This window comes from Amblyraja radiata, chromosome 36 (assembly GCF_010909765.2).
Source record: "Amblyraja radiata isolate CabotCenter1 chromosome 36, sAmbRad1.1.pri, whole genome shotgun sequence".
In the NCBI taxonomy this organism is placed as follows: Eukaryota; Metazoa; Chordata; class Chondrichthyes; order Rajiformes; family Rajidae; genus Amblyraja; species Amblyraja radiata.
In genome coordinates, this window is record NC_045991.1 from 14,848,624 (window position 1) to 14,862,952 (window position 14,329).

At 46.3% G+C, this 14,329-nt stretch overlaps 1 non-coding gene across 1 annotated transcript; it reads right to left on the bottom strand.

Annotated features, from left to right (window-relative positions):
- Positions 1–13,559: 13,559 nt before the first annotated feature.
- LOC116966308 lies at positions 13,560–13,751 on the bottom strand. The gene has a single exon (XR_004409990.1). It is a non-coding gene; the product is annotated as a U2 spliceosomal RNA (small nuclear RNA).
- Positions 13,752–14,329: the final 578 nt, after the last annotated feature.

The following is a 14,329-nucleotide window of genomic DNA, read 5'->3' on the forward strand; positions in this document are numbered from 1 at the left end:
CTACTGCAGTTGTACAGGGTCTTGGTGAGACCACACCTGGAGTATTGCGTACAGTTTTGGTCTCTAAATCTGAGGAAGGACATTATTGCCATAGAGGAAGTGCAGAGAAGGTTCACCAGACTGATTCCTGGGATGTCAGGACTGTCTTATGAAGAAAGACTGGATAGACTTGGTTTATACTCTCTAGAATTTAGGAGATTGAGAGGGGATCTTATAGAAACTTACAAAATTCTTAAGGGGTTGGACAGGCTAGATGCAGGAAGATTGCTCCCGATGTTGGGGAAGTCCAGGACAAGGGGTCACAGCTTAAGGATAAGGGGGAAATCCTTTAAAACCGAGATGAGAAGAACTTTTTTTCACACAGAGAGTGGTGAATCTCTGGAACTCTCTGCCACAGAGGGTAGTCGAGGCCAGTTCATTGGCTATATTTAAGAGGGAGTTAGATGTGGCCCTTGTGGCTAAGGGGATCAGAGGGTATGAAGAGAAGGCAGGTACGGGATACTGAGTTGGATGATCAGCCTAGATCATATTGAATGGCGGTGCATGCTCGAAGGGCCGAATGGCCTACTCCTGCACCTAATTTCTATGTTTCTATGTTTCTATGTTTCTAAAGGCACTACTTACTGCAAATGGTGGCTTGTGTGCTTTGGCTTGAGGTTGAAAGGCACTACTTACTGCAAATGGTGGCTTGGGTGCTTTGCTTGAAGTTGAAAGGCACTACTTACTGCAAATGGTGGCTTGGGTGCTTTGGCTTGAAGTTGAAAGGCACTTCTTACTGCAAATGGTGGCTTGGGTGCTTTGGCTTGAAGTTGAAAGGCACTAATTTACAGCAAATGGTGGCTCGGGAGCTTTGGTTTGAGGTTGAAAGGCACTACTTACTGCAACTGGTGGCATGTAGTTGAAATGCACTACTTACTGCAAATGGTGGCTTGGGTGCTTGAAGTTGAAAGGCACTACTTACTGCAAATGGTGGCTTGGGTGCTTTGGATTGAAGTTGAAAGGCACTACTTACTGCAAATGGTGCCTTGGGAGCTTTGGCTTGAAGTTAAAAAAAATCACCATTCTCTCTGCTGCCCCTGCTGGAGGGAGGGGGAGGGACTATAAAACCAGGAAGTGGTGTGCCTCACTCAATCTCTGCAAGATGGATGAAGCCAAGGGTCACGCCTCTCTGAGCTCTGAATAACACTGAACAAATGTCTACACAACTGTGAGTACCCTTAATGTGGTTTGAAAATGAAAATATGGTTTGTTTGAAGTAAAAAGGCACTGCCTGCAAATGGTTGTTTGGGTGCTTTGGCTTGAAGTTGAAAGGCATTACTTACTGCAAATGGTGGCTTGGGTGCTTTGGCTTGAAGTTGAAAGGCACTACGTACTGCAAACAGTGGCTTGGGTGCATTGGCTTGAGGTTGAAAGGCACTACTTACTGCAAATGGAGGCTTGGGTGCTTTGGCTTGAAGTTAAAAGGCACTACTGCAAATGTACTTACTTCCTGCTTGCACTGTATATTGATTTTAGATAAAATGCTACACTTACGGCTGTGATTTTTGGCCATCTTACTCAGTCCCCCCTCTGCTGAGCAGGTGCAGAGAATTCTTCCCATCAATGAAAAATAAAAGTGTTATTAGTGTTTAAAAAATGTTGAGAATCTCTCTCCTGTCAATCACGCCCTGAAAGCCACACCTTTTCCGGTGGGAGGGGGAGAGGTTATAAAACCCGGAAATGTGGGTGTGGTTCGGTCTCTGCATGATGGGGGAGGGAGATGTCATGACTCTGTCTGAGCTGTGAATCAATGAACACACTGAATGTCTACTGAACAGTGAGTTTGGTGTTTTGTGCGGTTTTATGGTGGTTTCACCCTGCATGAAATGGTATGAAGCTGCATTTGAATTTGGTGGCCTTGGATCCAGCTTGAAGTGGTTGGAAACTGCACTTGAATTCGGTGGCCTTGCACCCTGCTCATAATGGTAAGAAACTGCACTTGAATTTGGTGGCCTTGCACCCAGCTTGAAATGGTAGGTACATGGATTTGAATTTGGTGGACTTGCACCCTGCTTGAAATGGAATTTCAAGGAATAGTCATGAGTCAACTGCCAGCCCACCAGCCGTGAGTGAGCTGCCAGCAGATCAGGCTTGGTCTATCACATAAAATCCCAATAAAATACATTTACGTTTGTGGTTGTAACGTGACAAAATGTGGAAAAGTTCAAGGGGTACGAAAACTTTTGCAAGCCACTGTATACTGTGTGTGTGTGTGTGTGTGTGTGGGTGAGTGTGTGTATATATATATGTTTCAAATCAGTCAGCATAGTCAGCAGCAAAGATGGTGATCTATCTAGTCAGCATAAAGATGGGTCTGAGGTTAATATGGAGGGTTAGTCTAATTATGTGTGGGGTCACAATAGAGCCAGGGGAATAGACTGACGTTATATTTTCATTCTCATATAATATCAGTTATCCAGTCGAGATCACCAGCAATTTATAAACCAGCGAAAAAAAGATGAACAATAAATTAAATGGTGCGTTAATTAAGATTCAATTTGGCCCACAACAATGATCAACAGTGTTTGTTTTAAGTAATCTAATATTTAATGTAGAATTCACATTTTCTAAATGACACTTTACTGAATAATGTGCAGGATGAGGTGGAGTGTACATGATATAAAGATAGAAAAGGATAGGAATGAATCATACACAATGGCTCATTTATATAATAAATCTGAGGCATGTATTGCATTAACAGCATTGCAAACATCTGGAATAATTGTAATTATTAGTAGAAAACAAGGAACTGCAGATGCAGGTTTAAAAAAAAAAGACATCAAACATCACTGATCCATATTCTCCAGGGATGCTGCCAGACCCAATAAGTTACTCCAACACTTTTGTCCCACAATGATTATTTTGTCCCACAATGATTATTAATATCATGTTCATATCATGGACAATGTGTTTATTAGGTTTCAGTTTTAAAGGTACAGCATGGAAACAAGTCATTCTGCCCACCAAGTCCACAATGACCATCGATCATCCATTCACACTAGTTCTATGTTACACCACTTTCTCATCCACTTGCCAAGCTGTGGGGCTGGATCTCGCTGCTGTCTCCAGGCACCTGCATTACTAATCTTCCATCTTCTGTGGTCCATGGCCCCAAAACTCTGCTCCAGTCAACCAGTGCCCTGCTGATATTGGACCCAGTGGTGAGGTACAGCCCGCTGCTCCCTCCTTAAACTGCCAGGGTTTGCACAAGGCCTGTGTTGCACAGTGCTGTGTGTTCGTGCAGCCTAGGACCACAGTCAGTGCGGGAGGAAGACACCTTCCAGCTTGGTACTCCAGTGTGTTCCCTCAGCCTGACTGGGTCACTCACTGAGATGAGTGGTGAGTTGCCCAGAGGACCATAGAGTCAAGAGACGACTGACTGTCAATGCTCGGTTATTCGACCCCGACTGAAGTTGTGTTGTAACACTTAAGGGAGGCCTGGTTTGTGCTCCAGGGTCACTGGGGTGATGAAAGAATAGGATCCCCTTTAGATTTCCCCAGCTGTGTGGCACCGAGGATGCATTTGAAATGTAGTGTAAGGTGGTGGACCGTGGCCAAGCTCGCACACAGCATTGTGATCAGCAGTCGCCCATGGTCAATAAATCTAGATTTCTCTAACTTCAAGAAACCCTCCCTCTCCGTCCCTCCCCCTCCTTAGTCGTTGTACTAGTTTCACTGTCGTCCTGGTGAGTTTCATTGTCTGTATCATTCGTTAACACCGAGCCCACAGCCAACCAACAATGGACCCTTTCCTTCATCATCGTTACTTTTTTGCATATCGTTCATTCATTTGTTCCATATCTGTCTACATCACCGTCTATATCACTTGTTTCCCTTTCCCCTGACTCCCAGTACGAAGAAGGGTCTTGGCCCGAAACGTCACCTATTCCTTTTCTCCAGAGATGCTGCGTGACCCGCTGGTACTCCAGCTTTTTGTGTCTATCTTTACCCATGTTGATTGTAGGATAAGATTGACTGGGACAGAGGGGGCTGCTATCCACCCACAACCCAGGCAATCTCTGTGTGTTGAAAGGTGATACTCCCTGCTCGGTGGAAGTGTCATTGACAATCTCCCATTTCTTTAGTCTGGACACAAAGGGAGGCCATTCGGCCCGTCGTGGCTGCTGGAGTACTGTTGTCCCCTTGATATCCCTGCGACCTATTTTTTCTCGGGTGCCTTATAGCTCCCCTGGGTTCCCCTGCCACCACCTTGCGGTGGACTTTCTGTGGTGGTCCCTGCAGGGGAGAAGGTATCCCAGCCTCACGTTGTTCCACAGAATCAGCGGGTTCCGTGTTGGAGAGTTTGAGCTCTCTCCGCTGACACTGATGTTGTGTTCCTATCTCTTTCAGAAAAAGCTCTTCCCCTGGTGTACTGGTGGTTGGGCACAGACTGGTACCAGTTAAGAACGGCCATCTCCTTTATCGATGTCTTTACTCTGTCCAGGTATGTGCTCCGGGGATCCACAGACTCCCTTCCTCCACCTGGTCAACTGAAGCAAAGTCACCCATCCCCACTGCCTCCTCCATCTCCTCCCCACCTTGACTTTCAGAAGGTTTTCCACAAGGTACCACATAAGGGATTAGTATACAAACGTAAAGCACATGGTGTTGTGGGTTCAGTATTGATGTGGATAGAGAACTGGCTGGCAGACAGGAAGCAAAGAGTAGGAGTAAACGGGTCCTTTTCACAATGACAGGCAGTGACTAGTGGGGTACCGCAAGGCTCAGTGCTGGGACCCCAGCTATTTACGATATATATTAATGATTTGGACGAGGGAATTGAATGCAACATCTCCAAGTTTGCGGATGACACGAAGCAGGGGGGCAGTGTTAGTTGTGTGGACGATGCTAGGAGGCTGCAAGGTGGCTTGGATAGGCTGGGTGAGTGGGCAAATGCATTGCAGATGCAGTATAATGTGGATAAATGTGAGGTTATCCGCTTTGGTGGCAAGAACAGGAAAGTAGACTATTATCTGAATGGTGGCCAATTAGGATAAGGGGAGATGCAACGAGACCTGGGTGTCATGGTACACCAGTCATTGAAAGTAGGCATGCAGGTGTAGCAGGCAGTGAAGAAGGCGAATGGTATGTTAGCATTCATAGCAAAAGGATTTGAGTATAGGAGCAGGGAGGTTCTACTGCAGTTGTACAGGGTCCTGGTGAGACCACACCTGCAGTGTTGCGTACAGTTTTGGTCTCCTAATCTGAGGAAATACATTGTTGCCATAGAGGGAGTGCAGAGAAGGTTCACCAGACTGATTCCTGGGATGTCAGGACTTTCATATGAAGAAAGATCGGATAGACTCGACTTGTACTCGCGAGAATTTAGAAGTTTGAGGGGGAATCTTATAGAAACTTACAAAATTCTTAAGGGGTTGGACAGGCTAGATGCTGGAAGATTGTTCCCGATGTTGGGGAAGTCCAGAACAAGGGATCACAGTTTAGGGATAAGGGGAAATCCTTTAGGACCGAGATAAGGAAAACATTTTTCACACAGAGAGTGGTGAATCTCTGGAATTCTCTGCCACAGAGGGTAGTTGAGGCCAGTTCATTGGCTATATTTAAGAGGGAGTTAGATGTGGCCCTTGTGGCTAATGGGATCGGGGGTATGGAGAGAAGGCAGGTACAGGATACTGAGTTGGATAATCAGCCATGATCATATTGAATGGTGGTGCAGGCTCGAAGGGCCGAATGGCCTACTACTGCATCTATTTTCTATGTTTCTATGATATGGGGAGAAGGCAGGAACGGGGTACTGATTGGGGATGATCAGCATGGATCACAATGAATGGCGGTGCTGGCTCGAAGGGCAGAATGGTCCGCTCCTGCACCTATTGTCTATTGTCAATTCCCCGGAGGTGAATCGTGATTAGTTGTAACAATTTATACGAGGGGGATAATATTGTTACAGTAAACAATTGTGAAATATTGTATGGGACGTTCAGAGAATAAGGGGAGGCATCAAGGGTCGGTCATTTTAGTCAATGGGTAACTCGCCAGGCTCGGATGAAATGTATCCCAGGATGTTGAAGGGAGCCAGGGATGAAATTATAGATGCTCCAACCATGATATTTTGATTCTTCCTCACTGCAGGAGTAAGACTACAGGATTAGATTACTAACATACGGTTGTTTAAAAAGGGAGCATGGGAGGGCCCAAGTAATTACAGGCCAGTTCGCTTAACTGTGGAGGACAAATTATTGGAATCGATTCAAAATGGTACAAAATAAATTTTGGAAATGAATGATTTTTAGAACTGAGAGTAAGCATGCAGGTACAGCAGGCAGTGAAGAAAGCGAATTGCATGTTGGCCTTCATAACAAGAGAAGTTGAGCACAGGAGCATAGAGTTCCTTCTGCGGTTGTACGGGGCCCTAGGGAGACCACACCTGGAGTATTGTGTGCAGTTTTGGTCTCCAAATTTGAGGAAGGACATTCTTGCTAGTGGATGCCAATTCTCTGGATGCTTTCAAGAGAGTTAGATAGAGCTCTTAAATATAGCGGAGTCAATGGATATGGTGAGAAGGCAGGATTGTGGATGATCAGACACGATCATATTGAATGGGGGTGCTGGGTCGAATGGCCTACTCCTGCACCTATTGTCTATTGTCTAAAAGTTGAGTTAAGGAGAGGTCGTCAGGATTGGGTTCTCGCAGGAAGGCTCTGTCTGACTGATGGTTAAATGTGTGAGTTGGTGACAAAAAATTGATAAGGGCAGCAGGTTCCATGGAGGTTATGGTTTTCAGTGAGGTTTTTGGCAAGGTCCCATATGGCAGGCTGGTCAAAAGGTAAAAGGTGAATGGTACATTGAAACCAAAATTAGATTTGTGGTAAAAAGCAAAGGTTGATGTGTGGGAACAAACTGCAGGTAGGTTTACACTGAAGATAAACACAAAATGCTGGAATAACTCAGCAGGTCAGACAGAATCATTGGAGAAAAGAAATAGGTGACGTTTTGGGTCAAGACCCTTCTTCAGACAGTCGGGGAAAGGGAAATGAGAGATATAGACGGTGATGTAGAGAGATATTGAACAAATGAATGAAAGATATGCAAAAAATGTAACTATGATAAAAGAAACAGGCCGTTGTTAGCCGTTTGTTGGGTGAGAAAGTCTACAGACAATGAGACTCATCAAGACGACTTTGAAGCTGGTACAACTTGGGTGGGGGAGGGATGGCGAGAGAGGGGATGCAAGGTTTACTTGAAGTTATAGAAATCAATATTCATACTGTTGGATTTTATACTGTCCAAGCAAAATATGAGATGTTATTCCTCCAATTTGAAAAAGGCCTCACTCTGACTATAGAGGAGGCCCAGGACAGAAAGGTTAAGTGTGGGAATGGGAAGGGTAATTAAAGTGTTTGGCAACTGGGAGATCAGGTAGGTCCAGGCAGACTGAGCACAGTGAGTGGACTGAGGCGACTGCATACCTTGAATATTGCTTGCTTCAGTGCAACCTTTCTGCCTCTGCAAGTGTTGGCCTCTTGATGTCATCCAGAGATATCTGGTCTCGTGCCGAGAAGCCAGACGTGCTGGAAAGCACTCAATTGAGCCCCTGACCGTCCCATCCTCGTGCACACTCATTCTTCTTCCTGGTGCCCCCCGCTTCCGCAGGTTACGGCTGCCCGTGAGCAGTCCGGGTGTCGGGTTATGGGGAGAAGGCAGGAGAATGGGGTTAGGAGGGAGAGATAGATCAGCCATGATTGAATGTCGGAGTAGATAGGCTGAATGGCCTAATTCTGCTCCTATCATTTATGACCTTATTACCCTGGAGCTGCCCTGGCTGCAGGATCCCTCGCAGTCCATTCACCCCTTTCCCACATTCTGGTACAGCCACCAGCGACCAAGTAACTTGCACAACCACAGGAGGTCCTCGGCACAATCATGTCCATCCCTGGGACTCCAGGATAGTCTTGGTGTTGTAGTCATGCAACATGTTGTTAGTTGGCCTTGCCAAACAAGTTGGAAAACTTGGCTTCCCGCAAGACAGTGGGGGTGTCACTGTGAAGCGCTTGTTAATTGTCTCTAGTAACATTGTATTAACACAATGTGCCACCAATTGTGTTTTGACCTTCAAGTATTACTGGAGGTATTCACAGAGAATTTCTTAAAGCTGTCTGATGGGGGTACAGTTATCATTTGAACTAATTGGATGTATTGGTGGATGGGAAAGATTTAAACGGGTCGAACGGGTTTCATGGCTGGCTTGCAGGTAAGTCCTTCATTCAGGTCACTCGCGTTATTTAGTATTTCTTCCCCTCCAAGGTCGGTTCTTCTGTTTGCCTATCTTTGTTTCAGTTTTATTTATTTATCACATTGCAACTTTTGAAAGATTCAAGTGGGAATCAGAAGTTTTCTAAGGGCTGAATCGGCCGATTTGCGGGTCCTTTCATCGCCCGGCACGGCTTAAAATCAATCTGCTGCATCGAGGCGATCGAGGCTCCCGATGTTGAAGCCCCCGCCGGCCGATGAAAGGCCCCGCGAACGGGCCGATTCAAGCCCCACGATTCGGGATGAACGAATCTGCTGTTGCTGGAGTTCGGAGTCGGTCACCAACCAGGTCGGCTCCCAATGTTACCGTCCACAGGGCCCACGGCCAAAGCCGCGCGTGTGTTTGTGCGTGTGTGTCCGTGCATGTGAGTGTGTGCGCAAGCACGTGTCCACCAAGGAATTGTGCTCCCCCCCCATGTTTTACATAGAAACATAGAAATTAGGTGCAGGAGTAGGCCATTCGGCCCTTCGAGCCTGCACCGCCATTCAATATGATCATGGCTGATCATATTGCCAACCGCCCCTGTGCACAACTGCACAGGCTTGCTAGACATTAAATGCTGGAGTAACTCAGCAGGTCAGGCAGATTCACTAGCGAAAGGAATAAGTGACATTCCTGGAAGTTCTCAACCTGAAACGTCACCTAGTCTTTCTCTCTGGAGATGCTACTTGACCCGCTGAGTTACTCCAGTTTTTGTGTCTAGCTTCGGTTTAAACCAGCATCTGTAGTTCCCTCCTATGCATTCTGACAGCTTGCTAGCTGGTTTCTCGGCACGGGCCGTGCTGTGCAGCTTTCAGCTCCCCGCCCATGTGTGTGGTTTGCACACCCTTCGTTAGCTGCCCGCGTCTGTGTGGCCAGCTCACCTCCCTCGTGAGAAAAATCCATGCGCCAACTCATACTTATTTAGATCCAAAGCAATCTTTGTCATTTGATGGTTACCGTACATGGTATGGATGTCTGCTCCGGTCAGTAAATGTGGAATCAAGGGCGGTACGGTGGCATAGTGGTAGAGTTACTGCCTTATAGCATGCAGTGCAGCACCAGAGACATGGGTTCAATCCTGATTATGGGTGCTGTCTGTACAAAGTTTGTTCTCTCCATGACCGTGAGGGTTTTCTCCGGGATCTTTGGTTTCCTCCCACACTCCAAAGAGGTACGGGTTTGTTGGTTAATTGGCTTGGTATAAATAGTCCCTAGTGTGTGTGGGACAGTGTGAGTGCATGGGGATCGCTGGTCGGTGCAGACCCGGTGGGCCAAAGGGCCTGTTCCTTGCTGTATCTCTAAACGAATATAAAGGGCCTGTCCCACTTACGTGTCCTTGGCACGCAAATTACGCAACCTCGTCATCGCATTGAGGCGCATGGGGATCGTATGGCCGCGCGGGAAAGGTCGCACTGAGAAGCGCGGAGGGGTATGGAGTTGTGCGCGATATCGTGCGGTGCTCCAAAATTTTGTAGCGAATTAAATCTTCACGCGCCAACGGCCTGTCGCGTAACTGACGGCCAAAGTGGGACAGTCCCAAGAGCCCGGCGTGATGCAACGTCTCACCTCCAACAGCAGGAGAAGCAGGCAAACAATCCCCGAACTCGGCCTGGGACTCACGGCCGTTGCGGTCCGGATCCGCCCCCACTACTACTCCAGACTGTGGCCAAGAAAATTGAAGATAGAAACAAAATGCAGGAGAAACTCGGAGGGACCAGCTGCATCTCTGGAGAGAAGCAATGGGTGACGTTTCGAGTCAAGACCCTTCTTTCAGACTGAAGAATAGTCTCGACACGAAACATCATCCATTCCTTCTCTCCAGAGATGCTGCCGGTCCCGCTGAGTTACTCCTGCATTTCGTGTCCATCTTAAAATGACATAATGCAATCCAGACATCTGTGCGGGCGCATGAAATCGCGCGCGACCTTCGCGGGATTGTCGCGCCTCAATGCGACCACGAGGTGGCGTAATTAGCGTGCCAAGGACACGTAAGTGGGGCAGAGGCTTGAACTACACACAATCCCCAGGCAGAAGGAGCAGTGAGACTTGCAGCTTTGTGGCTGTGGTTGGGAGGTGTTGGACAGAGCTGCCACCCAGGGACAAGGCAGCGTTTAATTCCACACCCGAGAGGTGTCGCACACACACACACACACACACGCGCTCACGCTCGAGGTGGGATTTGACCTTCCTGCAGCCCGTAAGTGTTGTTGCTGGAACGACTTGAACCCGAGCTGTCACTGGAGAAATGTTGATTAAAGCTTTCCCATGGCTAGTGGGGGAATGGGTGAGCAGAGATGAAAGGCTGAGGTGTGCTATAAATGTGGGTGGGAGGAGGGAGCAGCAGGGGAATAGCCTTTCAACCCACAATGTCAATGTGGAACATAATGCAAAGATGACTAATCTTGCTTGCCTGCACACAATCCATATCCCGCCACTCCCTGCATCTCCATACGACTATCAAATGCCTCTATCGTATCTGCCTCCACCGCGTCTCCTGGCAGAGCGTGTTCCAAGCGTCCACCTGGTATAAAAAATCTATCACTTTTTATACTTTATCTCTCTCATCGTAAAGCTATGCCCTCTGGTCCTTGACATTCCCACCCTGGGGAGAAAGTAGTTGAGGGGGAAATAGAGGAGAGATGTGAGATAAGTGTAGGAGATGGGGTGGGCTGCTGGGTGGGTTGGGGGCAGAGTGAATGGGGTGGAGAGTTGGAGGTTGAGATGGGGTTGTAGGATGGAGAGTTTGCCTGTGTGGGCTGCAGTTGGCCTGCAGTAGGTTGGAGGTGTCCCCCCTCCATGCCGTGGAACGTGGCCTTGACAATAAATGTGCGGTGCACGGTCTCATTGAAGGGCGGCGATGGCGATATTCTGGGTCAGGTTGATATGGACTTTAGTTTAGAGATACAGCGCGGGAACAGGCCTTTTGGCCTACTCTCTCTATTTTGTTGACATCCTTCCTATAATTAGGCGACCAAAATAGTAAGATTAAACGAGAACTTACCAGTTTGAAGTTTGATCTGTATTTTATGAGGAGTTACGATGAGGGATTACGTGAAGAACCCGCTCAGTGCGCAGGCGCGGCATACTTCCAAGCAGCGGTGTGGAATCACAGATAGACACAGTTATTTGAAGTAAACATAGTAAAGATAAGGAGACATCAATTTATTAGTTTGATCCATATAATGAGGGTGGGAGCGGAGGGCACGTAATCCCTCAACGTAACTCCTCATAAAATACAGATCAAACTTCAAACTGGTAAATTCTCGTTTAATCTTACTATTTTACTTCGGAGTCACGTGAGTGACTACGTGAAGACTTCAAAGCTCTGTGATTTCAAACCGTGTAACAGTTCATACTTCACTCGCTGCCGAAGTCATTCGAGGGAGGAGGAATGTTTTCGTAATCAACCATGAATCTGTTTGTAAAAACAATAATGGTGTTATTAACAACAAGAAGACCAATTGCTCCCCCGGGCTTAAATTATATATTTTTTGCAGATTCTTTTTCTGCAAACGATACAGGTTCTGTCAGTGGTTTGTTATAAAAGTTTGGAACGTATACTCCCTAGATCACCCTGCAGTAGCCAGGATGTGGTCCATAGGCTCGTCCATCCTCTTAGTTACTGACGTGGAAGCTGTCCTGGTGGAATAAGATTTTATACACGTTAGTATTTACTCCAGCAACTCCCAGTACCTGCTTGAGCCACTAGAGATAGTTTAGCTCGTCACCCGACCATGAGGTTTCCTGTGGCTGACCCATAAGGCTTTTTCCTCTCCCTCGGTATTCCTTATTGTGTCGGTCTCTAAGTGGGTCATGACACATAAAACGTGGTTCAGGTGGGTATGCCCGGAATTTCATGACTGGACCTGATGTTCCTGGTCTGTTCTGTTTGGCCAACCCTTGAATGGGCATGTGACACTATCTGGTGTTATAACCATGTTGTCCCATTGCAGTAGATGGGAGAGCTGGCTCTTTGTGTTGATGTAAGGCCACCAGCATGTCCATCTTCAGGGTAGGCTGTTCCAGGGTGAGTGACCTGGCTGGTGATCATCCCCTAAGGCATGTCAGGATTTCACTGACATCCCAATTTGGGTGTACCTATTTCTGGGGAATGGATTGATATACCTCTCCTGTATCTGATCACCAGTGAGCGGTACCCAAGTTGAGTAGGCTAACAGAACATGTCCTTCATTGTGGTGAAGACCTGCCAGGAGCTCCAGTACAGTTTTTTGTTATAGTTGAATGTGTAATTCCTGTTTTGGAAAACAGTGTACCATTTCTTGATGCTCCTCAGGTATGTTCCCTAGGATATGCGACGGAATGCTGTCATCAGGTTGATAGTGCTGCTGATCCAAGCACAGCAATGGTCTTCCCAATTCTGCAATTCTTTTAATGACCATGTCGAGGATCACTGGGAACCATGCTTGTGGACTTGGTCCACTGTAATTTGCGTAGTACCCGACTGATGAAGCCGTAGTACCTATTGAAGAGGTAGAAGGAAAGGAAAACATAGAGATTAGGTTCCCCCCACCCCTCAATACGCGGGAATGTCTCCATTGCCGCTGCCTTGAGATTGGTTTCATGTGACGTAAGTTAGTACGTGGTGATTTAATTGGATATAAGGAATCGATATCTGGTGTCCATATTGCTTAGTGATTTCAGCAAATATTTTTGGTTTAAATGTATGTTTACAGTATTTAGCTCACCTGATAGGTGAGTTACTGATGGTCAAACATGTTTGACGACATACGGTTTCCAATTGTTAATAAATTGTCACCTAATATCGATGTTCTCCGCCCAAGTGGTTTGGTATATGCCACCACTGTGATGTTGTTATCTTATAAACGAACATGCAAATTTGGTGGATTACTGAGCAAATGCTTCACTAGAATTAAGTAAGTTAACATATAACATGTTTAAGTCAATTCATATTGGCATTAAGTATTACAAGCTCAGTAACACATCAGGACACATAAGATGTTACTCAAAACAGGTGGAAGTGTACAACCATAATCCTTCCTGCCGATAAATTCCATGATAACACTACAGATTAATCCATTTGCCCCCATATTACAGGTATGGAGATAGTTTTGAACACTAGCATCTCAGCTCATAGGAAAGGTACAAAGTTCAGTAGCTGGTAATGCTGCTATATCCCAATTACTTTGCCACGTAGTTGATTGGTGGTTAATGCACCATGACTGATAGTCTTAATGAATACCAGATAACAACGTTGTGGATGGTCAACGTAAATATCTGGATATATATTTTGTGCACCGTTCCCAGAGGCACTGCAATACTGGGTCGATGCGTGGAGTGGACGGAGCAAGCCCCTATTCCATCTCCCTGTTCCAAAATTCAATGTAATATATGGTCCCTAGATAAGGGACGTATCAGATTATTAAACTGATAAGAACAGATACTACACTTGATCTTAGCCAAAAGGCCGAGAAGCGATGCAGCTAAAGCTGTATCCAAGGATAGTTTGTCTTTAATATATAGACATGCCATGACGGAATGTTTCTAAGTGCCAGGGCTAGTTGATTCTGGATAACTTTGACTTAAATGCCGCAACGCTCATCATGGTTACTCCATCCAGGTAATTGCGGTATATCCGAAACTTATATGAGAAGGTACTGAATAGTGTGCATCTTCAAGGTCGATGTCTACCATAAAGTATCCTTGGATCCATGGTAGTAGTTACAAATCCCATGAATGGGTATACCTGGTGAAATACTCAAGTGGTTTATCAACGATGTCGCGCCTGCGCACTGAGCGGGTTCTTCACGTAGTCACTCACGTGACTCCGAAGTAAAATTGTACACCATACTCCAGAATTGGCCTCACCAATGCCTTGTACAATTTTAACATAACATCCCAACGTCTATACTCAATGCTCTGATTTATAAAGGCCAGCACACCAAAAGCTTTCTTTACCACCCTATCGACATAAGATTCCACTTTCAGGGAACTGTGCACAGTTATTCCCAGATCCCTCTGTTCAACTGCATTCTTCAATTCCCTACCGTTTACCAT